Below are 25,792 nucleotides of genomic sequence, written 5' to 3' on the forward strand. Positions count from 1 at the left end.
TTGGTTTTCTTATTTGAGCTGTATCTACCAATCCCTGCTTGCAGAAGGTTGTAGGAGTGTTTAAAACATGGATACATAGGCCAGTATTGTGCTCTTTCTAAACCCAAAGGAGGTCACTGCAGGAGCTAAAAATGCTTTGGTTACAACCGCCTGAAAACCAAAAGAGCCTTTAGGGTGAAGTTCTCTTAGATCTTCTTTTTGGAAGCTTGGTGGGTTCCAGGGAAGTTAGGGAGTAAAGTATAATTGTGCAGATATAAAAGGAAAGGTTGGAAAGCCATGATTCTTAAGGCCCTGTCGGATCTTTTTAAAGGACATATAATATCGTGTCTGTCATGATGTTGCTGGATCTATTCCTGGTCAAACGACATAGTAGTGGTACAGCAAACCAGCTACATGTCTTAGCAATCCACTTTGGTTTCTGCTAAGTATTTTGGGCTCCACATATGCAGATGGAACAAGAAGACAGGCTCTGAGGAAGCAAAGTGAACATCTCTACCATGGGCTCATCGTAGCCATCCAAGGATGGCTTAAGTTTCCAAACTCAAGTGGAAGGAAAAAGATGAGGTAATTATCTTGATAATCACTATCCACACCCATCTTTACCCCTTTCTCCTCTTCTAAAAGATGATTGTTCTTTCTTGTCTAAGGATAATGCCTCCACTTGTATATTTCCCCATCCTATCCCCTCTAACCCTCCTTGCTCCATCAGTCATCCCTTTGCATGTCTTTCATATTTACTTCTCTCTGGACTTAGACTCTTCACCTAGAATCTTGATCAAGTTTCTCCTTTACTAAAAAGCAAAATCAAGAATGAACAAGAATATCTTCTCTCAATCCTTTCTCTCTCTTCTACCTCTACTTTATTTTGGCTCTCTCTCCCTCTCCTTTACTTCACCAACAGTCTTGAAATAATAACCTACATTTCTTGTTTTTACTTTATACATCCCTGTCTCAGTACTGTCAGGATTCTTGTCACAGCACTCCAATATTCATGGCTCCTTTACTAACAATTCTGATGGTTCCTTTCCTTCCTTGGACTCTGTGATATCACTCTCTTTGTTTCTCCCACTTTAACCCATTAAAAAATTTTTTTTTGGTATTTCTTTCTCCAAAAATGTATGTGCTCCCCCGCTTTTTTGTCCTCAGGCCCCTACTCATTTTGCTCAAACAATCTTTCTGAAATCAATGGCCAACATGGTCCTCAGGTAACTGGATGTTTTTCCACATTATTCCCTCTGCCTGAAATACCTTCTCTCTCTTCTCCTAAGAAGGTACTACTTTTGCTGGACACCCACCAGAGCTCTGAAATAGTTTACTTCATCCTACCTTCCAAACCCCTTTTTCCTAAAGCAGGTTTTTTGTTACATGTCCATCATGGAAAGCTACCTCAGTTTCTGTTATTTGTTGTTCAGCTCAGATGATGGCAATCTCCATATGATTCCTATCATCCAGTTACTAAACAAAAACTCTTGGCTCATAATACGATTAGCATCTTGTAAATTCACACTGATATCAACATACATAAGATTAACTTTTTACCTCCAAAAAAATAGCCATAATTGAAATACAATGTTGTAGTATAGTAATCATCATACTCAGTTTTTGTATCTGAAAAATCAGATGAGACAAATCAAAGACCTACTCCCACTCCCACATACCTCACAAGATTTTTGGGAAGATTAAAAATAATGATGGATCTGAAAGTTCTTTGAAAATCATTAAGCTCCCGACACATGTTACTAAACTGAAGGTAAGTCTTTCTTCAGGTACTTACATGTTACACATTAAGGGCTGGACACTGAAGAGAGACAAAAAGAAAGCAAAAAGTATAAGAGCATGCTATAATGGAAGGAGCAAGAACCAGAAAATAAGACCTGGGTGTCATTTCCTGCTCTGTTATTAACTAGATCTAGATCCTAAGAAAGACAATTTACCTGCCTGAATTTTCTTTTTTAGTCAAAAAATTAAATGGTTGGTCAAATGACAGTTTTAATGTCCTTTCTGTCTTTGATAAACAGCAGAAGGAAATGGGAGAGACTTAACACTTATCTATAGTCCTTCATTACAACTGTTTTTACAAATATTCCCTAACTCTCTTGCCCCTCTTTTCTTCCATTGTTTTCATTTGTCAAACTCCAAATCTGATTGAAACCAACTATTTGCCTACCCCACTCTAGCTAAACATTGCTAGTGAAGACCATGCAAGAAAGCCGTGTGATTACACCTTAAACTTATGCTCTCAAAAATCAAATTGCCACTCAATACTGCCTGGAAATTTTAGTGTTTCTTCTAGAAGGAGGATAGCATTCTCATTTACAGATACGACTATTTTATTATATTTCCTCTGCCCTCAAACCTCCCATATGTCTTCCTTTACCCTCACTTTTGCATGATAACATCTCCTACTTTGTTGAGAAAATGGAAACCATTAGAAGCAAACTCCACCATCTTCCTAAGATTAGATGTATCAACTTACTACAACTGCATCTATTTTCTCTAGCCTTCCTCTTGTTAAAAAGATGAAGTGTCCATGTCCTTACCACAGGTGAACCCCTCCACTTGTGCTCTGTATCCCATCCTTTCTCACTTTATAAAAGATTTCACTCTTAAAATTAGCTCCTCATTTACTAATATATCATCAAAAACCCCTCTATGCTGGATCACTCTGACCAGCATGAAAAAGGGAAAGTCAATGCTCATCTCTCTAGTTACCACTCAATTTTTCTGTTCCTCTTCAGTCTCCACTACTTTACTGAATCTATTTTCCATGTAACCAAACATAAGAGACTATTCTGTGTCTTCATCTTAACCTTATACCAGCTTTTAACACAATCAATAACTTTCTTCAAACATGGCTTCTCTTATTGTATTTCCTCCCACTTTACATCCTACCTCACTGACTCCTTTTCAATCTCTTCTTCTTACTTTTCCTTCTGTCAGGCCTAAGAGAAAGAGGGTCTTAAAGCTCAGCGTAGTACATTCTTGTGTATCCATAATTTCTCTGCAGGTCACCTTGTCCATTATTGTGGCTTTGAATATTATCCGTATGCTGATGATTCCTAAATTTATATTCTACTCCAGCGTTCTCATGTGGGCTACATACTCTCAAATCCAGCTGTCCACTTCTCCTCTCCACTCAGAATTCTCATAAACAAACATCTTAAGCTTAACACCTCCAAATTGAACTTTCCCCTAAACTTCCCTCCACATTATCACCATTAAAGTAAACAGAAACAGTTGCTCAAACCAGAAACCCAGGAGTTATCTTTGATAGTTCACTTTTTATCACTCCTCACATCTAATTTATTAGTAAGCCCTGGCATGTCTACCTCCAAAATGTATCTTGACCCTGTCTTCCCTCCAACTTTTTTGCAACCACTTTATTCAGGTTTACTATCATCTCTCACTTGGTCCACTGAAATAATCTCTTAACTGTCTTAATCTACCCATGAAGTTCTCACTCTAATTCATTAATTACACAGTGTAAAAAGTGATTATAAGGTGTAAATTTTTTTTAACATCTTTATTGGGCTATAATTGCTTTACAATGGTGTGTTAGTTTCTGCTTTATAACAAAGTGAATCGGTTATACATAAACATATGTTCCCATATGTCTTCCCTCTTGCGTCTCCCTCCCTCCCACCCTCCCTATCCCACCCCTCCAGGCTGTCACAAAGCACCGAGCCAATATCCCTGTGCCATGCGGCTGCTTCCCACTAGCTATCTACCTTACTACGTTTGTTAGTGTGTATATGTCCATGACTCTCTCTCGCCCTGTCACAGCTCACCCTTCCCCCTCCCCATAACCTCAAGTCCGTTCTCTAGGAGGTCTGCGTCTTTATTCCTGCCTTACCCCTAGGTTCTTCATGACATTTTTCCCCTTAAATTCCATATATATGTGTTAGCATATGGTATTTGTCTTTCTCTTTCTGACTTACTTCACTCTGGATGACAGACTCTAGGTCTATCCACCTCATTACAAATAGCTCAATTTCGTTTCTTTTTATGGCTGAGTAATACTCCATTGTATATATGTGCCACATCTTCTTTATCCATTCATCCGATGATGGGCACTTAGGTTGTTTCCATCTCCGGGCTATTGTAGATAGAGCTGCAATGAACATTTTGGTACATGACTCTTTTTGAATTTTGGTTTTCTCAGGGTATATGCCCAGTAGTGGGATTGCTGGGTCATATGGTAGTTCTATTTGTAGTTTTTTAAGGAACCTCCATACTGTTCTCCATAGTGGCTGTACCAATTCACATTCCCACCAGCAGTGCAAGAGTGTTCCCTTTTCTCCACACCCTCTCAAGCATTTATTGTTTCTAGATTTTTTGATGATGGCCATTCTGACTGGTGTGAGATGATATCTCATTGTAGTTTTGATTTGCATTTCTCTAATGATTAATGATGTTGAGCATTCTTTCATGTGTTTGTTGGCAGTCTGTATACCTTCTTTGGAGAAATGTCTGTTTAGGTCTTCTGCCCATTTTTGGATTGGGTTGTTTGTTTTTTTGTTATTGAGCTGCATGAGCTGCTTGTAAATTTTGAAGATTAATCCTTTATCGGTTGCTTCATTTGCAAATATTTTCTCCCATTCTGAGGGTTGTCTTTTGGTCTTGTTTATGGTTTCCTTTATAAGGTGTAAATTTGATCACAATGCTGCTTAACCTCCTCCAATGAATTCCTACCATATTTAACGTCTACATGGCATAGCATGGCCTACAAGGACATAGATGACCTGGCCCTTTCCTGTTTTTCTACTCATCTCTTCTTCATCTCTTTCTCTCTGTTTCTCTGTGTCTCTGTCTCTCTCTCTGTCTCTCTCTCTGTGTCTCTGACTCTGTTTCTCTCTCTCTGTCTCTCTCTCTCTCTCCAACTCCCCCAAACCATATATATGTATTTTTCAATTTCAGTTTTTCTAACACTCTAAATCATTCCTTGCTTAAGGCCTGTTCCCTCTGCCTAGAATACTTTCTCCCACCCCTCACTCCCAAATCTTGCATGACTATCTCCTTCCCATTTTTTTAGGTCTCAATGTTTTAGGATTTTCTTGACCACACCAACCAAAGTAGCCCTCTCCTAAACACACATACATACAGCATATTCCTATTTTGGGTCCTTATTTTTTACATTCATAGTGGACAACTCAAAATTATGTTATGGGTCTCTTTACTTGTGTTTAGTCTTTCTTTCCTACTAAAATGTTAACTCCATGAGATGTAGAGAGTACTCCTGACTTGTTAAAAAATTCTTGACTTTTTCACCATTTTATTCTAAGCACCTTTCAAAGAGTTTGGCACAGAGTAGGCACTCAATAAGTGTTGTCGAATGGATGAATGAATGTATTAAATGACTAATATGGACCAGTGATTGTGCAAATCGTGTTACATAGAATTAATATGCTGTTCTAAAGATGAGGAAACTGTCAGATAAGTGATGTGACTTACTCAAAGGCACACGTCATTCAGTGGCAGAGCTGGAATTTGAATTCAGGTATGTCTCTATTATACCATACCATATCCCTACCATCACTAGTTCACCCTCATGTCATTATGCCTCCTCTACTAATGTATAGAGAACTTACTATTAAATAAGTTGTAAGAATTAAACATCCTTCAACATTTGAAATTCAAGTCATATTATTTAATTGGTATGGAATTTCTAAAACAGGAAACAAATTTGATCATAGACTTTTTACAATTTACAGGTAAGTCATTCAGAATATTCATTGCTGCTGATGATAACACCTCTAGCAGCAATAGAAACAACCAGAGTAAGATCTCCAAAGATAGAATATTTTCTATTTTTTCAAAAATAAATAGCAGGAAAAATGTGCATCTTCATATGTCATAAGCATAGTTTCAAGGGCCTATACATTCTATATATGAAGGGATAATTGAAGTCAAAGGTGAACTTTCCAAATGGCCTCTGGGGGACTGTGATCAAATTTATTAATTAAAAATCTTGAACATCCAGAAAGAAGCCAATTATGCTTGATATGTACGATGCCTCTGAGCAGTTTCATTTTTTTCTAAAAATAGAATTTGATCAATGGTCATTCTTTTCTTTTTTTCATTTTTTAGATCCAAGTCATGGCTAGCACTGAAGAAAATATGACTCAGATTTCAGAACTTAGCCTTTTGGGTTTGGGGGATCTTCACGGCCTTCAGTATCTTCTTTTTGGGGTATTTTTGGTCATCTATGTGGTGACTCTCATGGGCAACATTGTAATCCTAACTGTGGTTTTGGCTGATTGCTCCCTTCATTCTCCCATGTATTTCTTGCTTGACCACTTTTCCTTCCTAGAGTTTGGCTACACCACTACCATTGAGCCCATGATGCTAAGGACATTGCTGTCACCTCATGGGCCTATTTCCTTCTCAGACTGCGCTTGCCAGTTTTATTTATTTATTTATTTATTTTTGCTGCTCTGGTAGCTACAGAATGCTTCTTACTGGTTGTAATGTCTTATGATATTTTCATAGCCATCTGTAACCCATTGCATTATTCCAACATCATGGGTTGCTGACTAGCTAGCTGGCGCCTCTTGGATAGCTGGATTTCTGGCACCCATCCTTCTCGTGGTCCACATTTTTCGGTTAACATTCTGTGCTGCCAGTGAGATTGACCACTTCTTCTGTGATCTGAAGCCCATCATGAAACTGGCCTGCACTGATACTCAAGTAGCTGAGATGACCTCTTTTATATGCACCTCTTTATTCGCACTAGGTCCCTTTCTGCTAACTCTGGCTTCTTATACTGACATCATCTCCACCATTCTCAGGATTCCTTCTGTCACAGGAAAGCAGAGCCTTCTCTACCTGTTCTTCCCATCTTACAGTGGTCAGTCTGTATTATGGGACTCTGGGCATTGTCTATGGCTTCCCATTAGGGCCTCAGAATGAAGACTTATTGAAGTTGCTTTCCCTTCTGTATACAGTACTTACCCCTGCCCTCAACCCTATTATTTACACTCTAAGGAACAGGGATGTAAAAGTAGCCCTGAGAAAATTGGTGTAATGAGGAATGTACACCTTGTGAAAGAAAGTTTGATTTTTCTAGTAGCTCTTGGTATTTTGTGAAAACCCTAACAAAGTGGAAATCTTTCTAAAGGGTCAAGAATAGCTAGTTTTCCTTTGTCCCATCAAGTTTCTCCACATTAATGAACAGGAAGGGTATCAAACTTCCTTTCATTAAACATTTTGTGGATACTAGGCATTATGCTTTTCTTTGCATGGATTATTGTGCTAAATCCTCATAGCAACACAGTAAGGTAGCTACTGTTATTATCCCTACTTTACAGATATCACAACTGAGTCCTAGAGATTAATTCACCTGCTCAAGACTATCCAGCCAGACAGTAATGAAACCAGGATATGAATTTGAGCCAAAGGTTTGCTTAGCACCAAATCCATGATCTTTCCACTAACTGAGGGTAGCCCAGAATCCTGAGGTGTTCAAAACAGTTGTCTTGAAACATGGAAGACATTACTGCAGATGACTTTTCTTGGGAGAGTATGAGTTAGATGTGAGGTGAGAAGCAGCAGAAACGTAATGTAATGCAATCTAAAGCCCAGCCTGTTTCCTTTCTCCACCTGAAGTCTTGATAAAAATGCATGAGATAAAAATGTCATAGGATTGGGCTTCCCTGGTGGCACAGTGGTTGGGAGTCCGCCTGCCGATACAGGGGACACGGGTTTGTGCCCCGGTCCGGGAGGGTCCCACATGCCGCGGAGCGGCTGGGCCTGTGAGCCGTGGCCGCTGGGCCTGCGCGTCCGGAGCCTGTGCTCCATGGCAGGAGAGGCCACAGCAGTGAGAGGCCCGCGTACTGCAAAACAAAAGGAAAAAAAAATGTCATAGGATTAAAATTGGTTTTAGTTTTCCTTTCAGGATCATTTATTAAAACAAAAGATTAAAATCAACCTTACTGATTCAATAAATTAAACCACATCCAAACAATGGAATACAATACACCCATAAACAAACAAAAACAACATGAAAGAATGGGTCAGCTCTACATGTGCTGTTATGGAAAGAGCTCCGTGATATATTGTAAGGACAAAAAGCAAGGTTCAAAAAACAGTGTCTATAGTATGGCATCATTTGTGTAATAGAAGGTAAAAGAAAGCATATTTATACTTAGTTGTAGATGCATAGACTGTTCTAGAAAGATGCATATGAATTTGGTGATATCAATTGCTTATTGGTAGAAAAACTAAATGCAGGGGAAGTATACCTTTTGAGGTGGGAATCATGTAAATAAATTACCTATTGAAAATTCATCAAACTTAACAAATCATTGTAAATTATACAAAAGATAAAATTGTTAAGCAGCCCACTTTCATATGTCAGTATGAAGTACTTCTAGACACTTAGGAGGCTTCTCTTCTCTCACAGGTAAGTTATAATCTCTCTAAGGGCAGGGACCTTGTCATTACTACTTCTGTATCTCCCCCACAGCACCTTAAATACCAAAAAAAAAATGTGCACAGCATAGATGTTTAATTTAACAATTGTTATTATCATCCAAGATAGGGGAACTCAACATCCAGAGAGCATAACAATTTCTAACAACTTGATGCATTCCCACTTATAGAATGGAAAACCCAAGGGGGAAAAGTACGAGCTGTGTATCTGATGTTCTCCTTAGTACTCCATGGAAGTGCGATCTTAAAGGCTGGCAAGGGGCTGGGCATGAACTGAGAATGGTTTCCTAGGCTCTTCCTTACACTATCACCAGAGTGATCTTCCTTATAATGGAAATTTGTCCCTCCTGTGTTTAATCAACCTCTGACACAAGGATCTCCAGTGAAGATCAGAATAAAGATCTCACACAATTTATGACTCCATGACTTTGCATACGCTGTTTCCACTTTAACCTCTGCCTCACCTCTCCTGGGTTAACTTGTTTTCATACTTCAAAGCCCAACTCAAATATCAAATGTCAAGTGTCACAAATTCCGTGAAGCATTCCTTGATTTTTCACCACCATCTAAAATTAGGCCTTCTTTCTTCCTATGCTACTAAAGCACTTTGCATATACTTCTATTTTAGCATTGATCAGGTTATACAGCAATTCTTTGCATATATGTCTATCTCGCCACTTAATAATGAATTCCTTAAGACAAAGAATGTGTCTTATTCATTTCTGTCTCTACCACACTTTCACCTCCAGCTCTTCCCGGCACCTAGAATGGGGCCTGACAAAGAATAGGCATTCAAATAAACATTTTGAAATAAATACAATTATTAAATGACTAAAGTCACACAATTAGTTAGGGAATGGCTCAGACCTCTGACATCTAGTCAATTGTTCTTCTATTATATAATGCCACTATTTTTCCAGTTCTAAAAGTCTGAGATTTGCCTTGGCGCAAATTTAACAGTAGAATTTGGGGTGAGGACTGGGAAATCTTGAGCATTTCTTCTTAGGGTCAGAGGCAAGCATTACCTTGAGTCCTTGGAAAGGCAGCCTAAATTATTAATTAATTAATATCTTTAACACAATTGTTCAAAAGAAATAATATATACATCTACTATGCATATAGCACATTTCTGGGCACAAAAAGAGTAAGGTTCATCTGAATTTACCAAGAAAACTCTCTAGTCTAATCAGTAGAATACCTACACAGTCCCAGACATACAGCTCACACCCAGTAAATGTTTGTTCAACTAAACCAAGCCAAGGGAAGATCGAGTGGCCTGAATTTCTGGGAAGGGAACTGTCCTCTGTTGAGAAGATCATCAATTTCTAATACCTGTATTCTTAAACCTGGAGTCACAGGTACCGTAGATATGTGAATTGTACGATGCATTGGGGGAAAAATAAATATGGTGAGAAGGGGGAGGGATATTTCCACCTAGAAAATTCATCATTGCCTCCTCTACAACACCAGCGACCATCTGCCAATGAGAAGGCAATACATCCATGGAGAGCAGCAATTAGAGCTAATTGGGTTTCTTCTTTTTAATACCTGAGACAGGGCCCTATTGAGATCAGGTAAGGAGATCTATTAAAGGCAAGCTGTTCTCTGCATATCACTTAATTCCAAGTACTTAAGGAGGCTGATTATAAGCCATGCTCTCCAAGGATAACTGAAGCTCAAAATGGTGGTTTGTGTAAGTTTAAGGACTTGATTCTTAAACCAGAATGCAAATAAGAAATCCTTTGAGAAAACCCTGAATTAGAGTGTGAAGGCATTGCCTTAAGAAAGGGTAGATACTTTTTCACAGGCCACAGCTCAATTTAGCCTATAAGAAGCCAAGCGTCTGGATAAAAGTAAAACATTCAGGTAAATATTCAGCTTTAGGGGCACTACATGTGCAAAATTCCCAGGTGCCTGTTTGTATTTTTCACTCTCTGGAAGAATTACAGTATTCAATCATGCTTAAAAGAATGGGCTCACCACTCAGACAGGCTAGCTTCTGAGTCCTGGTTCTTTGACCTTAGAGTAGTATATTAGACTCCCTGATCTTTAAATCTCTCATGTGTAAAATGAAAATACTAGTATCTAACTTACCTCACTAGACTGTTATGAGGACTAAAAGAGATAAAATATATAAAACCCTTTGCACATAAATATTAAATAGGTGTTAATTATTATTTTAGTAGTTATCATTATGATGATGATCACTATTATTGGATGTCATTGGGACCTTTCCTGCTTTGATATAGTAAAGAAATATTGACCAAGGAGGTATCCAAATAATTATACAGTAGTCTGACAGCTGAAAGCAGAAGCTAGAGACCAAGCTTCTGAGGCTTCTCAGTTTTGCCAGGGCCTCAACTTACCATCATCGTTGCAAGCAAAATACAAGCTGGGCACCAACGTATTTCATATATTAGTTGATTAAACAGCTTCTGGAAACTTTGAATCCTGCTGTTCAACATCTGGCTTTTAACGGAAGTCCAAACAATAAGACCAGACTGCATCTACCTTATTATTTTTGCAAGAACCATATTTCCTTTTATATTACTCAATCGCCATGTTGTCCTTAATTACTTAGTTGCCATGTTGTCCTTCTGACAACACCTAATATGAAGGGACACAAAGCGTGTGCATAATAGGAATAGGCTAATGGAAAATGGGCCTATTAAACTGCAAAGAGTTGAATCCCAGCTTAATCACATACCATGATTCTCTCTGTTCTCTGGCCACATATGGTATCCTCTTTCAGTTTCTTGAATCTGTAAAAACTTTTCTGCCTCGGAATGCTTGTGTATGCTATTTCCTTTACTTTGAATGCTCTTCCCCAAAACTTGACTTAGTTGGCTCTTTCTTATCCTCTGTACTCTCCTTAAATTGTCATCAGATAGACATTGCCTGGCCATCCCATCTAAATTAACTTCCCTGACAACACCATCACCTCCACCTGGTTAGGCTTCATTTCAATATCTCATCATTCTTAGCACCTAGCAAAGTTGTCATTACGTAATCATTTGTATATTTATGTTTTCCATGCCCATAGTAAGCACTCAATGCATATCTGAGGAATAAATGAACAAATGCTTTTGGAATCCTCATCCCTTGGTTAGTCAATGGGTAGGTATTCAATGGTTGTGGTTTTGATAGATGAGTAGCTAAGGAGGCTTTGAAACATGTCCACAGATTCTTTGATAATCCTTACATCAAAAGATAGGAGTGATGTTCTCTCCCTAATCTCAAAGGGCTTGCTGACAGCTTGGACCAATAGTGTACAACAAAGGCACCTGGGCACAATAGTACCACCCAGAATATAGGGAGTGACTTCCAAGGTAGGTCATAAAATGTGATTCCACTTTTGCCTTGTTCACTGTAAACTGGCTTTTGGCACACTGACATAACATGTAAGAAGTCTGACTATCCTCGGGTCACCATGCTGAGAAGAAGACCAGGTCACATGGAGAGGCCATGGAGAGGTATTCTGGTTGATAGTCCCTGTAGAGACAGAAGTGATAGCTATACAAGGCCTATAGGGTATATTTAATATCTTCAATTCTTTGACATTCCATTGAATATGGAAAAGCCATGACAGCTTTGATCAATAGAGCATGACTGGAGCATTAACAAAGGGTGACAGTGACAACCAGCATCAGTTGTCAGATATGTGAGAGAAGATACCTATAGATGATCCCACTTCCTAGCTCTCTGGCCCCCTCCAGTCATAACATATTTCAGGTTGAGGGCCCAGACATTTTGAGGCACAGACAAGCCATCCCTGCTGTGACCTGTCCAAATTTCTGACCCATGGAATTCATCAACATAATTCAATTGTTGTTTTATTCCACTAATTCTTGGAGTAGTTTGTTATGAAGCAATGGTGGCTAGAATAGTGGCTATGGAATCCATGCTACTTTAGGAAGCAAAAAGTAGGTTCAGAAATTTCAGCTGTATGGGAAAATGCTTCTTGACCAACAGTGAATTTTTTAAGCATGTATTATACCATTTAGTACATTGTTACACTCACTTGAAGACCTTTTTCTCTAAAGCTTCCCTGAGCCTCCTAAGCAAAGACGAGTACTTTGTCTATCCTGGGTGCTACCATTGTGTTGAGGGTACTTCTCTATTAGTGCCCTTGTTATACTTGTTGCACATGATCTCTCTCCCCTCCTATATATTACTTTCGTCTCCCCAGTGTCTTGCACTGGGGGTTCAGTTAATACATTTTTGGTGATTAAATGAATGTTTCTAAGGATCATCTTAATCTGGTTTTGCTTTGGTCTCCTCTAAATGCCAGGTTTCACTGTGTACCAGGTAGGCACCAACCTCTCTCTAACAAAATTGGAATATAGATGAGGGTCTGAGCCATCTGTGATGTTCTGTTTGATTTAAGGTCACCTGTGGCTTTAACATCCAGATTTCACCACTAGCATTTCATACATTCATTTCCTGCAGTCCTGCTTCCTACAGAAGTAAACACATGGAGGGGCAGTCACAGTAATGGGGAAAGCAAAAATAACCATTTAATAATAAATGCAACTAGTAGTTAATGAAATTTTACTATGCTCTTGTCAGTGTACTAATATTTTACATACATGATCCCATGAAATCTTCACAACAACCATATGAGATAGATACTATTATGATCATCACTTTACAGATGAGGAATTTGAGGTTCAGAGAGGTTAAATACCAAAATTTCACTGCTAGCAAGTTGTAGCATCCTGGTCTATATGACCCTAAATCTTAGTCTATGGGCAAGTATTCCCATCAATATGCTGGCTTCCTCTGGATTTTTTAAACCATTTCTTTTTAATGGCAAAAGAAAAGCAGCACGTGCCTGGAATTCAAAGGCATTTCAGGCCTTAGCTTCATTGAATGGAAGGAGGGATGTTTTGAGAGTTAGGCTGGAGCAGGGTTTTCTTTTTAGTATGAATCTATCCCCTTAAGGACAGCTGTGAAGATGACCACGTTAGTCATTTCATAGGATCAGGGGCAGAGAGGAGGTTGTGTGTGTGTGTCCTGAATTCAACCATTTTCCCTTTCCTTGTGATCCACTTGCCCCTGGAGTGCCAGATAATGAGATTCAGAATCCATTTCTTCTCCTATGTTGCCATCAGTAGCCAGGGTTTTCTCCTCCCTCCCTCCCTGAAATCCCTCGAGAGGGGGCAAAGAATACCCTCTGAGATTGACAGAGGACCACATGAGAGAGAGCTGGCTCTTGCTGGGCACTTCAGATGAAAGAGCCCTACATGTGGCAGTCAAAGATAACTGTTGGACCAGAAGATTCCAGATTTTATCCTCTAACGATAACAAGTGCATGAAGGTGATGATTACTGCCAACTCGGTATCTGCACTGCTGACGTGGATGCAGATGATGGACATACAGGAGCTGACAAACTCAGAGAAGAAACTAAGAATTTGGTTTAACTGCGTGGAAGTAATTCTAATTACAGGCATTTATGTGAACTGTTTACAATTTATGCCTAATTGCCACCCAGCACAATAACAATTATGCATATCATTAAATATGTCAGATTAGTTTTGTTGTAAATTTTGATTATAACAGCAAACCCTATATGTGTATGCTCTGTCTTCATAATTTGTCACTCAGATTGCTCACAACTTAGGAAAAAAATGAGACAGAACATTGGCTGGGGGGCCAAGAGTGGGGAGGTTGCAGAGGCAGCTGCCTGGGGTTGAATATTTACTATGGGTAGCGTACAAAGTGGGTAATCAACAAATGCATAAATCCCTGCAGCTTAACTTTACCAGAACCTTGCAGGCAGCTCCACAATCTTTTATTCATTTATTGTTGATTCTTCCGGCTTATTCATGCCCACTTCATGTCTCAAACCTTTTCTGGTCTTCTTGGCCTCTCAACTTACCCCCTCCTCTCACTCTTGCTCAGTGGTAAGGATGGCCTCATCCTGGCCTTGCACAGTAAGGCTGGTTGATGCCCCCCTATTCTGCCTCCCAAATTTCTTTCAGGTTTCAATCCCCTTCTCTTGTGGGTGTCTGACTTCTGTCAAATGGGTGTGTCCTTTCATCTGTGCTCTGACCCCTTCCCCTCCCACCTCCTCAAAGACTGGTTCCTGACCCCAGCATTTCATTATGTCTTAAATCCCCTTCCTTGCTTTTTGCCATGCACATAGTAGGCATTCAGTAAATCTTTGTTGAAATTTCCTTCAGAAGCACATGGAACACAATGGAACACACACACACACACACACCAGTCCTTGCTATTCCGCAGCTACCACCATTTTCTCCCCTTCCTCTACTTCAAACTTGTACTTACTGTACATCTTATGTATCCAATTAAGTTAGAAATTCATTGAAAGAAAGGGGTTTCTGTGTTATTTTTCCTAAATCTTAGCACAACTCGCAGCACTCAAAAAATGCTGAAAGATCCCCACTGATGAACCCTCACAGGCTGTTTCTTCTGTAGAGAGATGGGGATGTCTAGCACTTTCTTACCCAGCTTGATCTTGAGGAACCTGAATAGGATAATAGAAAGCATGTATCTTTGGTATCAGACAGACTTGAGTTCCACTGTAGGTCCTGCCACTCTGTGACTAAGAAAACGTAGGTAACTTCCTTCATCTTTCTGAGGTACAATTACCTCATCTGAAAAATGGGAATAATAGTAGTACCTATCTTATAGGGTTGTTGTGAGGATAAAATGACAAGCTGATGAAAAAGGCCTGACACACACCAGTAATGATTCTTCTCAAACAGAAACTTTCTGCTCACCAATGATTTGTTCCTCCTACTTTGGTAATAATAAGCCAGGATTTCAAGAACCTCGAGTCTTACTTTTTATCCATATTCATCTTTTATTTTTAGTACTAGATCAGTAGTTCTCATTCCTGTGAGACCTAATACTCCCTTTAATAATAAATATTTTGTGACTCCCCCTTCACTATCATGAAATGAAGTTCATAGGTAATATAACCTACCTACGTACATAATTTTTAAAAAAATCAATATAGTGACCTAACAAATATAAATGAGAAATCCACAGAGAGCAATTTACAATAAAAGATATTTATTTCAATAGAAAAATGCAAGGGCATGACTATATCAGCATAATGAAATACATGATTGCATCAACTTAAAATGAGTAAGTTTATATTAAAGAAAAGTAAGAGAACTGGTAGTCATTATATATAAGAAAAGAAAACATAAAAAAACAGATATAGGAAAATAGCAAGATAAAAACTATTGTTGAGATAAGACAAGATTCAGATAATTATAAACAGTTTTTCTCACCTATACTATTTAGGCTCACTGGAATATTTGAAAACTGTGTAGGATACAGGATAACTCTTCATTACATGCGATTATCCCATCCATTTCAGAACAACGAGCATCGCTGGCCTCTATCCACTAAATGTCAGACCTCCCAAACATTGTAATAACCAAAATGCCCCTACAATTTCCCAAACATATTCTAACGGACAGAATTCTTTAGTTAAAAACCAGTACTCTAGAGCATGCCCAGTAAGGAAAAGGAAAATTTGGCAAGGGTCATGGAACTTGCTTTCCTAGGATGTGGGAATCTCCATGGGTTGGAGTTCCTTGTCTTTGCAATGTTTCTGGTGACCTTCTTGGGACTCTGAGACACAATGTTGAGAAGCTGATAGTGATATCAACCAACTACAGCCTTTGCTCCCTTATGTGCAACTCTAGTCCTACTTCATCCTCTTGAATATCTGTGATCAATTTAGCACTGTCTCATTGATTCTGCACATATTTTTTGTCCCATGAAGTAATATTTTTCTTTAGACAGGCCAACTAGCCTACACATAGCAGTAGGTTGCTAACAATTAAACGTTATCCAGGGGCCATAATGTCTTCGGCTATCATTTAAGTTTCTGCCACTTTCAAAACCCTTCACCTCCAGTCAGTCTGACACCAAGCCTCTGACATCCAGGTAGTAAACATTTCATGGCTTATGTGTTTTCTTAATTCCATCTTGACCATTTTTAGATGCCAAATTTTAATCTGTTTTAATATGTCTAAAATGTACTCTGTTTTATTAAAGTGGTTGTACTGAGCATTAGTTCTTTAATGTTCCATGGATACTGTTCAATTGAAATTGTTAATTTAATAACTATGTTTTTTACCAAAAATTTTATTATAAAAATCTTCATAATTTTCAGAACAAAGTTGAAAATATATTCCCATCCTAGGATCAGATGCAGGATGCCACACTGTAGTTACTTGTCATAGCTCCTTAGTCTCCTCCAATCGGTGACAGTTTCTCATCTTTCCTTGTTTTTCATAACCTTGGCACTTTTAAAGAGTATTGGGCAATTATTTTGTACAATGTCCCTCAATTTGGCTTTGTCTGATGTTTTCTCAAGATTAGACTGGGGTTATATGTTAATGGGAAAAATACCACAGAGGCAAAGTGCCCTTCCCAGCACATCATATCAGAGGGTACATGATATATCCACAAGATTTACCACTGGTGATGTTAACCTTGGCCACTTGGTCAAGGTGGTGCCTTCTAGGTTTTTGACTGTGAAGGTACTCTTCACAGTAACATAAATACTCACTACATACATACATACTCAGTTTCAATTCATAGTATTTCTAATATAAGCAAGTCACTAAGTCTCTCCCATATGTAAGTGGAGGAGAATTAAACTCTATCTCCTAGGGGGAGGAGTACCAAAGAACTTATGAATGTTTCTTAACCACAGGAAGTTATAATATTTGAGGGAGATGTAAATACCCCATTTCTCCTTAAAGTTTTGTTTACTGATTTTGGCACTCATCAGTGCATTTTACCTAGAAGTTATTGTGCTACTCCAAGGTGATTTTCTATTTCCTGCATTCCTTCTAGGTTTATTAATTGGAATTCTTCTGTAAGAAAGAGTTGCCCTTTCTTCCCCATTATTCAATTATATATTTGTATCAGTATGGGCTCACTTATTCTCTGAGTTAAAATACAATAATACCATTATTTAGTTTGTTGCTCCAATTTCAGTCATTGAGAACTCTTTCAGGTTGGGCCCTATATCCTTTTGACATGGTTCTATCCTTCTGTTTTTTTTCGCTTCGCGGCATGTGGGATCTTCCCGGACCAGGGCACGAACCCGTGTCCCCTGCCTCGGCAGGCGGACTCTCAACTACTGCGCCACCAGGGAAGCCTATTCTGGGGTTTTTTTAAGTGTTTTTTTAGCACTACAAGATACTCCAGGTTCATCTTGTATTTTCCTTGCTCCAGCCCTAGGATCACTGATTTCTTCAAGGAGCCCTGGTTGCTTTTATTGGAGAATAGTATTTAGAAAAAAAAATCTGTACCTAAAAGTGCTTGTTGCTACTGGGATATTATTGCTTCTAGTGGACAGAGCTAGGATATCTGTGCATATACACACATATCTATATTTTATTTTATATCTGTGTATCTATGAAAATAAACATGAATAAACATGGATTTACACTGATATCTCTTACTCTAATTCAGCATTACAGGGTTTATTTTATTATTCCTCCTGTGGTGGGCAGACTAATGCCACTCCCCTCCAAAAATGTCCACATTCTAATCCTTGAAGCCTGTGAATATGTTACCTTACACAGAATTAAGTTTGCACATGGAATAAAGGTTTCTAATCAACTGACCTTAAAATACGGATTTTTGGGGGGTTATCTGGGTGGGCCCAATAGAATTAAGAGTCCTTAAAGGTGGAAGAGGGAGGCCAAAGCAGGAGTCAGGTAGATGTGGCTATGCAAGAAAGACACGAGAGATGCAACATTTCTGGATTTGAAGATTGAGGAAAGGCACCATGAGCCAAGGAACATGAGTGGCCTCCAGAAGCAGGAAAAGGCTAGGAAATAGACCAAACCCCACAGTCACCAGACTCCTTCATTTTATCCCGTTGAGACCCATGTCAGAATTCCAGCTTATGGAAGAGTAATATAAAAAAATTGAAAAAAATTGAATATTATAAACCACTAAGTTGGTGGTAATTAGCTGTAGCAGTGATAGAAAACTAATACACCCTCAGTGCTTATTTGTAACTTCTTTCTTTGATAGAGAAATCTGGCTGTCACTATCTATAATCCACTTGCTTATTTTTTTTCTGCCCTTAGTATAGTCGAAATGTAGTTTCAGAATTGCAGAATCATACCCTTGTAAGAAATATATGTACCGACAAGAGTACAGTGTTTATGTACAGGTCCTTTTTTCATTATCTTTAAAACAGTATCTAGACAAACCAGTTTTATAAAATAATTAAGTCAGCTCCTTTTCTCTCCTCTTCCTTCAATTAAGTTATACCATACTTGTAATAGCATTAGATTAATTTGCCATAGTCTTCATTCTACCCTGATTTCCCCAGACATCCTGGTTGATTTTTTAAAATCTACATACAATAAGACACTCTCCATGGGGTGCAGTTATATGGGTTTTAACAAATGCATAATCATGCACCCAGAACTATAGTACCACACAGAATATTTCTATCACCCTGAAAATTCCCTTGCGTGGCCTTTTTGTAGTCAACTCCGGACCCTCTCCCAGCTCCTAGAGACCATAGATCTCTTTTCTGTCCCTATAATTTTACCTTTTCCAGAATATCGTATAAATGGATTCACACACTATGTAGCCCTTGTAGTCGTGCTGCTTTCACCTAGCAAAATGCATTTAAGATTCACCTATGTTGTTCCTTTTGACAGCTGAATGATATTCCATGGTACCCCAGTTTATCCATTCACTTTTTGAAAGACATCTAGGTTGTTTCAAATTTGGGGAAATAATGAATAGGGCACTTTAAAACTTTATGTACATGTTTTTATGTGAATATAAGTTTTCAATTTACTTGGATAAATATTGAAGAGAGGTTATGGGTCATATGGTGACTTTATGTTTAACTTTATAAGAAACAGTAAAACTATTTTCAGATAGAAAGTACAACTTTTGTCCATTTTTTATGTTTCTTTTCCTCTCATTATTGAGTTGTAGAATTTTTTATATATCCTGGATAAGTAGTATTTGTTTTATACACGTATAGAACAAATACTATATAAGCACATATATATGCTTATATACAATATATATAATATTTTCTCCCAGTACATGACTTTTCCACTCTTAACAGTTTCTTTTGATGAGCAGCAGTTTAAAATTTTGATAGAATCTATGTTACCACTTTTATATTGTTATTGCTTTCTGCAACCTGTATAAGAAACTCTTGCCTACATACTTTGTAACAAAAATATTTTCCCATATTTTCTTCTAAAACCTTTATGGTTTTACTTTTACAATTCGGCTTATGATCCATCTAGAATTAACTTTTGTGTATGTTATGACAAAAAGGTTGAGATTCATTGTTTTTACAGATGGAATTTTTGTATATGTTGTCACAAAAGGTTTGAGATTAATTTTTCATTTTTTTCCCACATGGATATCTAGTTATTCTAGCACCATTTGTTAAAAGGCAAATCAAAGCAAAACAAAAGTACTCCCTTTCCCCACCGGATTGCTTGGGCACTTTTGTCAAAAATCACATGACCATATAAGTTTGGGTCTGTTTCTAGATGCTCTGTTCTATTTGAAAGATTTATTTGTCATTCCTAAGATGAGTATCACACTGTCTTGATTACTGTATTTTAATATTGTCCTTAAATCAAGTGATATATGTCTTTCAACTGTGTGCTTTTTCAACATCGCTTTGGTTTTTCTAGGTCTTTTGAATTTTCACATTAACTTTATAATTAGTCAATTTTTATATGAAAATCTGCTGATGCCTTGATTGTGGTTATATTGAACCTGTAGATCAATTTGGAGAGAAACGGCTTCTTAACAAAGTCTCCTAAACCATGAACATTATGTATTTACCCCAGTTACTTAGTACTTCTTCGATTTTTCCTAAGAGCTTTTGTAATTTTTTGGTATTGGTCTTAGTAATTTTGGGGGGGATACGTCTCCTTAGGCAAGGGAAACAAAAGCAGGAATAAACAAATGGGACCACATCACACTAAAAAGCTTTTGCACAACAAAGAAAACTATTCACCCATTGATGAACACTTAGGTCATTTCCATATCTTGGCTATTGTAAATAGTGCTGCTGTGAACACCGGGGTGCTTATATCTTTCTAATTAGTGTTTTTGTTTTCTTCAGCTGAATACCCAGAAGTGGAATTGTTGGCTCATATGGTAGTTCTATTTTTATTTTTTTGAGGAGTCTCCATACTGTTTTCCATAGAGGCTGCACCAGTTTACATTCCCACCCACAGTGTACGAGGGTTCCTTTTTCTGCACATCTACACCAACACTTGTTATTTCTTCTTCTTTTGATAATAGCCATTCTGACAGGTGTGAGGTGATATGTCATTGTGGTTTTGATTTACATTTCGCTGATGATTAGTGATATTGAGCACCTTTTAATGTGCTGTTGGCCATCTGTATGTCTTCTTTGGGAAAATGTCTGTTCAGATCCTCTGCCTCTTTTCTAATCAGGTTGTTTGGGTTTGTTTGTTTGTTTGTTTGTTTGTTTTTTGATGTTGAGTTGTGTGGGTTCTTTATATATTTTGGATATTAACCCCTTACTTGTTAAACGATTTGCAAATATCTTCTCCCATTAACTAGGTTGCCTTTTTATTTTGTTGATGTTTTCTTTCACTGTGCAGAAGCTTTTTAGTTTGATATAGTTCCATTTGTATATTTTTCCTTTTGTTTCCATCCATGGATGTAAATATTAAACATAAAACTAAAAAACTTTCAGGAAAAAAACCATAGGAGAAAATCTTCAGGATCTAGGACTAAGCAAATTGTTCTTAGACTTAACACCAAAAACATGATACATAAAAGGAAAAATTAATAAGTTGGACTCTATCAAACTTTTAAAATTTGCTCTGCAAAATTTACTCTTAAGAGGATGAAAAACAAAGCACAGACTGGGAGCAACCATTTGCAAACCACATACTAATGAACTAGTGTCTAGAATTTAAAAAGAACTCCCAAAACACAATGACTAAAAACTCAATCTAGGGACTTCCCTGGTGGTGCAGTGGTTAAGAATCTGCCTGCCAGTGCAGGGAACATGGGTTCGAGCCCTGGTCCAGGAAGATCCTACATGCCACGGAGCAGCTAAGCCCGTGCACCACAACTACTGAGCCTGCACTCTAGAGTCCACGAGCCACAACTGCTGAGCCCACGTGCCACAACTACTGAAGCCCATGAGCCTAGAGCCTGTGCTCCACAACAAGAGAAGCCACCACAATGAGAAGCCCACGCACTGCAATGAAGAGTAGCCCTGGCTCACCACAACTAGAGAAAGCCCACATGTGGCAACAAAGACCCAACGCAGCCAAAAATAAATAAAAATAAATTTAAAAAAAACTCAATCTAATTATAACATGTGCAAAAACATGAACAGATATTTCACCAAAGAGGATATAGAGATGGCAAATAAGCATATATAAAGATGTTTAATATCATTAACCATTAGTGACCAGCAAACCATGAGATACCACAACACACCTATCAGAATGGCCAAAATACAAAATAGTAATAACACCAACTGCTGTTGAGAATGCAGAGAAACTTGATCACTCATTCACTGGCAAAAGTAATGTAAAAGTGCCTAGCAACTCTGGCAAATAAGCAGTTTCTTAGAAAACTAAACGTGCAACTCCCACACAAGCCAGCAATTTCATTTTTGGACATTTATCCCGAAGAAACAAGAAGTTAAGTTCATAGAAAAACATAAACATGAGTATTTATAGTAGCTTTATTTATAATAGCCCAAAATTGGAAGCAATCAAGATGTTCATGGATGAACAGATAAACTGTGGTACCTCCTTACCATGGAATACTACTCACCAATAAAAAGAGAAAATTATAGAAACATGCAACAACTTAGACAAATATCCAGGGAATTATGCTGAATGAAATAAGCCAAACACAAAAGGTCGTATACTGTGTAATTCTATTTATATAACATTTTTGAATTGACAGAATTATAGAAATGGAGGACAGAGCTGTAGTTGCCAGAAGTCAAGGATGGGTAAAGGGATACCGAAGTGAGCATGGCTATAAAAGAGCAACAGGAAGGATCCTTATGGAGATGGAACTGCTTTGTATCAATGTCAATATCCTGGTTTTTATACTGTTCTGTAGTTTTTCAAGATGTTACCGTTAGGGAAAGTGGTAAAGGGTAAATTGGATTTTGCTGTATTATTTCTTAGACTTATTATTTTAAGATAAAAAGTTTAATTTATAAATGCAATTATTTTTGTGGAGTAACCTTGTGTCCTGTGACATTGCTGAATTCACCTGTTCTACTAGATATTGTGTAGATTCCTTAGGATTTTCTGTGTAAGTAATCATGACATCTTCAAATAGAGACAGTTTTGCATCTTCTTTTCCAAACATTATGCCTTTTATTTTACCTTGCCTTATTGCAATGACTAGGACTTCCAAAACAGTGTTGAATAGTAGTTGTAAAAGTAGGCATCTTTATCTTGTTCCCAATTTAATATCATGGCCAAGCATTCAATACTTTAGCAATGAATAAGACGTTAGCTATAGATTCTTTATAGATACACTTTATCTAATTGAGGAATTCCTTTCTACTCCAATTTATAATAAATTTGTGTTTAATTTTGTCAAATGTCTACATCCATTAAAATTATAATTTCTTTTCTCCTTTGTTATCTCAATATACTGAATGAATGAATGATTTTGGAATGTTAAGCGAACCTTGCATTCTTGGGATAAACCGTACTTGTCATGTTATATTGTCCTCTTTATATATTGCTGGATTTGACTGGTAATATTTTGTTAAAGAGTTTTGTATGTATATTCGTGGGGGATATTTATTTGTACTTCTCATTTATTTATAATGTCTTTGCAGGTTTTGATATTAGAGTTAAAACCACATAAAATGAGTTTGGATGTGTGCCTTCTTCCTCAATCATGTGAAAGTGTTTGTATAAATATCATTCCTTAATGTTTTGATAGGAGTCACAATGAAACCATCTGGCCCTGGAGTTTCTCTGTAGAAAGATTTTTGATATTTCAATTTTAGAAATAGATTTAAGGATATTCAAATTTTCTTCAATCAGTTTAAACTTCAGTCAGTTTTGATAAGTGCTGTCTTGAAGGAATCTGCCAAATTTACTGGCATAAAGTTACTCATAACATCCTCTTGTTATCTTTATTTTCACAGTTTTATTGAGATTTAATTTACACACCATAAAATTCACCCAGTGTATATGTAACAATTCAATTATTTCATTAGATTTATAGAACTGTGCTCCCATCATGACAATTCAGTTTTAGAATACTTTCATCCCCTTAAAAAGTTCCCTTGTGTCCACTTACAGTTAATCCTAGCTCTCCTATATAATCCTGGGATAATATTTATTCCTAACCTTAGACAACAACGGATCAGTTTTCTGTCTCTAAATATTTACCTTTCCACTAAGTATTTCACCTGAATGGAATCATACGTATATAGCTTTTGTGTATTGCTTGTTTCATTTAGCATAATGTTGTTGAAGTTCATCCATGTTATAGCACATATCAGTAGTTCATTGTTTAAATTGCCAAAAGGCATTCCACTGTGTGGATAAACTACATTATTTTTACCTATTCACCAGTCAACAGATACTTGTAATATTGTAAGTTTTGAGCTATTATGAACAATGTTGCTATGCTGTATATGTCTTTGAGCATATGTTTTTGTTTCTCTTGGGTAGATTTTTATGAGTGGAAATGTTCAATCACACTATAAGTTTAAGCTGAATATAAAAGAAACTGCCACACTGTTTTCCAAAGTGTGCGTGTGCCATTTTGTATTCCCATCAGCAGTGTATAAAGATTCCAATTTATCCATATCCATACCAACACTTGGTGTAGTCTTTCTTCTGCATAGTATACATTCTAGAGGGTGTGTTGGTATTTTACCATGGTTTCATTCTGTATTTCCATAATGACTAATGATATTTACCATCTCATGTGCTTATTAGCCATTTGTTTATTTTCTTTAGGAAAATGTCTATCTAAATCATTATCCATATCTTTAATTGGGTTCTTTATCTTTTTACTATTGAGTTTTAATTTTTCTTCATATATTCTGGATAAAAATGCTATAGTGGATGTATGATTTGCAAATATTTTCCTCCAGTCCAGGCTTGGCTTTTCATTTTCCTAATGTATTTTGAAGCTCAAATGTCAAGTTTCATGAAATCCAATTTATAAATTGTTTACTCAATTATGGATCATGTCTTTGGTGTTGTATCTAAGAAATCTTGTCCTGACCCAAGACTATAAAGATTTTCTCGTACATTCTTTTCTATAAATGTTGCAGGTTTAGGTTTTAAATTTAGGTCTAGGGTCCCTTTGAGTTAATTTTTGTGTATGATGTGAGGTAAGTCTCTAACCTTTCTATTCCTAGACTGCTGACTGCTTTTATCATGAAATGTTGATTGATTTTGTCAAATGCTTTTACTGTTTCTGTTGAAATGGTCATGTAGCTTTTGTTCTTTAAGCTATGGTTTATTACATTGATTTTCGCATATTAAACCAACCTTTCATTTCTGTGATAATTTCTCCTTGGTCATGGTATATAATCCTTTTTATGTGCTGCTGGAATCAGTTTGCTACAATTTTGTTGTGGATTTTTTGCATCTAGATTTATTAGGGATATTCTTCTGAAGTTTTGTTTCTTTATGAACTATTTGCTTGATTTTAGTATCAGGTTAATATTGGCCTCACAGAATGAGTTGGGAAGCATTTTATTTTTGGGGAGAGTTGTGAAGGATTAATGTTAATATTTTTTAAATGTTTGGTAGAATTCACCAGTAAAGCCATCTTTTTCTGGGTTTTACATTCCTTGGAGATTTTCAATACTAATTCAATCTCTTTACTTGTTATATGTCTGCTCAGATTTTTCTATTTCTTTTTAAGTCAGCTTTGGTAATTTGTTTCTAGGAATTTGTCCATTTCATCTCAGTTATCTAATTTGTTTGCATACACATTTCATAGTCTTTGTTTATAATCTGTAAGATTTTGTTTTCCCCTACTGGCTTCATTCAAGATTCCTCTTTGTATTTGGTTTCTGCAGTCTGAATATGATATAACCAGGGGTGTGTGTGTGTGTGTGTGTGTGTGTGTGTGTGTGTGTGTGTGTGTGTTTGGTGTTTATCTTGCTTAGTATTCTCAGAGTTTCCCAGATCTGTGGTTTAGGTAACCGTAAATTTTTTTAAGTTCTTAGCCGTTAATGCTTCCAATATTTCTTCTATGCTGTTCTCTCTTTCTGGTATTTTAGTCGCATATATATCACTCCTTTTGATATTGTTCCATAATTTTTCCATATTTTTCTCTTATTTCTTCTTCCCCTGTCAGAGC

General features: G+C 37.3%; 1 long non-coding RNA gene across 1 annotated transcript in view; it reads left to right on the forward strand.

Annotated features, from left to right (window-relative positions):
* Positions 1–330: 330 nt before the first annotated feature.
* LOC113615314 (uncharacterized) overlaps positions 331–25,792 on the forward strand; it is a 58,939-nt gene continuing 33,477 nt past the window's right edge. Inside the window, exon 1 of the long non-coding RNA XR_003430966.1 lies at positions 331–564. This is a non-coding gene — a long non-coding RNA (uncharacterized LOC113615314). The remainder of the gene's footprint in view (positions 565–25,792) is intronic.

Source organism: Aethalodelphis obliquidens, unplaced genomic scaffold (genome assembly GCF_003676395.1).
Source record: "Aethalodelphis obliquidens isolate GAN/ISIS:26980383/991018 unplaced genomic scaffold, ASM367639v1 scaffold115, whole genome shotgun sequence".
In the NCBI taxonomy this organism is placed as follows: domain Eukaryota; kingdom Metazoa; phylum Chordata; class Mammalia; order Artiodactyla; family Delphinidae; genus Aethalodelphis; species Aethalodelphis obliquidens.